This window comes from Acomys minous (assembly GCF_964271855.1).
Source record: "Acomys minous genome assembly, chromosome: 18".
Lineage (NCBI taxonomy): Eukaryota > Metazoa > Chordata > Mammalia > Rodentia > Muridae > Acomys > Acomys minous.
Window position 1 is genome coordinate 59,488,128 of NC_140501.1, and position 4,138 is coordinate 59,492,265.

The window sequence follows — 4,138 nt, forward strand, 5'->3', positions numbered from 1 at the left end:
GGCAAGGAAAGAGTTTATTTGGTTTACACTTCCATATCACTTCATCATCAAAGGAAGTCAGGACAGGAAGTCAAACAGGGCAGGTACCTGGAGGCTGGAGCTGATGCAGAGGCCACAAAGGGGGTACTGTTCACTGGTTTGCTCAACCTGCTTTCTCCTAAAACCCAGGACTACCATCCCTGAGTACTTGGCTGGGTTTCAGGACCAAACAAGACGTCCTTCTTGTTGAGCAGGCCTTAAGACCAGTTAGAGAGCTGCCTGTCACTGGGTGTAGTAGATAAACACATGAGGAAGCAACACTGAGTTGCCAACAATACATCGATGTTGCATTAAGACAAGAAATAAAAGTACTTGCCTTAAAGAGCAACCAGACCTCTTGTCTACTGAGTCATTGCTCTAGTTCCTGGTATGTATGTGTGTATGTATATGTGATTATATGTATATATGCATGTATGTAATATGTGTATTTATTTAGGGATATGGATATTTCTCTCTCTCTCTCTCTCTCTCTCTCTCTCTCTCTCTCTCTCTCTCTCTCTCTCTCTCTCACACACACACACACACACACACACACACACTTAAGACACTCATACTGGTCCTGAATGGAATGGGAAGTCATCATGTTTATATATATATATATATATATATATATATATATATATATATATACAGTCACCAGAGATTTTCAGTGTCATTGTGGCATCCAATCTCCAGCACAGTGGAGACTTTTCTGTGAGGCAGGAATTTTGAAGGACTGGCCTACTTAGTCTCTGCAAAGTTGGACAGCAAATTTCCCAGGGTCCTGCTTGTCAACATTCAGGCAGCCTGCTGTCAGAAGTTGAAGTAAAAACAGTTTTCATCAAGTGGCTATCTTGCCACATATGTTTCTTTGATGCCCATAATCTTTGAGGTAGAAAGGAGGTACTGCCAGGTGCAAACGTGTCTCTTTGTCAGAAAATCCTTTAATTATTAAAACATCTTTAAATGCCATTCTGTAGATCTCTGAAGTGTTAGAAGACTACCTATCCACCTCAGTATATCTAAATAAACAAACAGTGCTTGTTTCTAGCAATATACTATCTGTTTAACCTTGAAAACATATACAAGAGACTAAATAAAGCTTATTTCTGTAATCAACTAAACTAGCATCTAACAAGACTACAAGTAAGATTATTTATAGGTAACCAACCACTAACCACTATTTCTTTTTTTTTTTTTAAGATTTATTTAATTATTATTTATACATATTCTGCTTGCATGTGAGCCAGCAGGCCAGAAGAGGGCACCAGACCTCGTTGTAGATGGTTGTGAGCCACCATGTGGTTGCTGGGAACTGAACTCAGGACCTTTGGAAGAACAGACAGTGCTCTTAACCTCTGAGCCATCTCTCCAGCCCCCTAACTCATATTTCTTAATTATCCTAAAGAGTAGCTTTCATAAGACTAGAACTTTACATCACACTGTCAAATGGGTTGCATATGTACCACACTTTAAGCAAGAGTTGAACAAAGTAATCTCAGGTTTCTATCAATATACAATTATCCATATCAATACAAAATATTTAAGACTAGTAGATCCAATAATCTACCTTTTACCCTATCGTCCTATATCTCCCACCTTTTCATAACGTTTCCCCCCAACACTAGATAGGAGAGAAAGATAAGAGAAAAAGGATAGAGGGGAGAAAGAAAGAGATCTCTGATTCTAACCTTTGTTTCGTCCCTGACCATGACCAATAACAACTTATAACCAACCCCCTAGACAACAGCAAACATCCATAGCCCACCAAACGACCAAAACTACCCACCCCAACTTTCGGGAATGAGAACATCATGTTTTTTTTAAAATTAGTCCTTGCTGTCTGGGGGCAAAGATATCTTCTGGGTACCATAAGAAAATTGGGATATTATCCAAGTCCTAGGAGAGCTAGCTCTATCTTTTTCTGTCTAGTCTCTGTGGGATCATCTGAGCTAGCCCTTTTGAAGTTGACCTGGATGTAAATTCTTAAAGAAACCATATTTGAGGCAGTCTGTGAGGCTGAATCACCTGGGCTACTTGCTTTGCCTTCACTGTTATCTGGTGTTTTGCTCTGAAAATACACAAACTTTTAAAGGTAATATTATAGGTTCATGTCTCCATTAACATATATTTGGAATATGCAAGGTGCACAAATCAACTAAAGATAATTTTCTGCTCTATATTTGAGCAGGTGAAAGGTATCTATCATCTTTATAAGTCTATTTGTATTGTAATATGAATCTCCATCCATGCTAGGATGGCACATCATGAGGACCAGGTAGCCAGTAAGATTCATTTGCTATATGAACACATTTATGTCTTAACTAGTAAGAGGTCTTTCCTAGTCAAATTTAATCTTTATAAGTTTTGTTGGTAACCATATTTTTTCATTCCCTGTAGATACATAAACAAAACCACATCCCCATCTCAAAACTATTGCAAGTTTCCAGTCTGTTGTAAACACATCTTTATTGTACATGTTGATCTAATTCCACAGTCTTTTTATATAACTCAGTGTATTTCATCTGTTGTTGTTCCCTTTTCACTGACACTAAGAAAATTTAGAGTTAGGGGTTGGAGTGATGGCTCAGAGGTTAAGAGTACTGCCAGCTCTTCCAAAGGTTCAGAGTTCAATTCTGAGCAACCCCATGATGTCTCGCAACCACATGATGGCTCACAGCCATCTGTAATGAGATCTGGTGCCCTCTTCTGGACTGCAGGTATTACATGAAGGCAGAACATTGTATACATAATAAATAAATAAATACATCCTTTTTATTTAGAGTTAACAAAGCATTATTTAGCCTGTCCTGGGGGTCTTTACTTTTGATTTTTGTTCAATAAGCATCTCTTTTAATTAAAGTACAATTAGCCCTTTCTACAACAGCTTGTACCATAGGATTGTGTATTATACCAGTAATGTGCTTTATTTTATAATATGCAAAGAATTGTTTCATCTTACTGGATACATATGTGGGTGCATTATCAGTCTTGATTTGTGCAGGCATCCCCATTAGTGTTTTTATTTCCAATAAATGTGCAATTACACACTCAGTCTTTTCAGAACTTAAAGCAATTGCCCATTGAAATTCTAAATATGTATCAATGGTTTGGTGCAAATACATTTTTCTTCCAAATTCAGTGAAATGAAACACATCCATCTGCCAGATTTTATTTCTTTTGATGACCCTAGGGCTACTTCTAGCAAGTAATGAACTTTGATTATACAGAGAACATGTAGGCCTTTTTTAAAAAAATGATTATGTGTTTGGCTTGTTGCCCAGTGATAGTGAGCATTTTTTCCTTTGAACCTTTACTGCTAACATGCCATTTTTCGTAAAATTTTGAGGCTTCTAACACATTTCCTATTAGTAATTGGTCAAGTCCCTCATTTCTTGTGCCAGTAGACTCAGCAAAACTGTATGAGACCAAATATAAGTAATATACAATGGATAGTTTCTACTTCTGATGGCCTGTTGCAATTATATAAGTAGCAAAGTTAAGTCTGAGTTATCAGGAATAAATTCAGCAGTTTCTATATGCAAAACAACTTTTTCTGCATATTGAGAGTCTATATTATATTATATTATATTATATTATATTATATTATATTATATTATATTATGAGACTGAGGAAAAGGATTGTATACAATTCTGATTTTTAAACTCAGGTATATAGGCTTTGGATCACCTTACTTATTTTGTCTGATTTATAACCTGATATTCCCATCTTGTTTGCATTAGTGTAGAGTGTAGGTGCCTCAGGAATTGATGTTCCCTTTATAATACATGAAAGAATCAAAATAGTTCTTTTTACAAACTGTAAATGATTGCTTTTCGGCGTTTGTTGTTGTTGTTGTTGTTTTGTTTTTGTTTTTGTTTTTGTTTTTTGCTTTGCTTTTAGGGTATTTCATATTGATTTCTCCCAAATCAAATAGTTACTACAAATTCCTTGCCTATTTGATTACTCACAATGACATAATCTCAGTATTAGTAAGATGCATTACAATTTCTTTTTTTATATAGTTTGTTCAGATTATATCCCTATTGTTATCCCCTCACTTGTATCTTCCCGTTCCCACCCTCCCTCCCTCTTTCGCCCTATTCCCCTCCCCTAGAC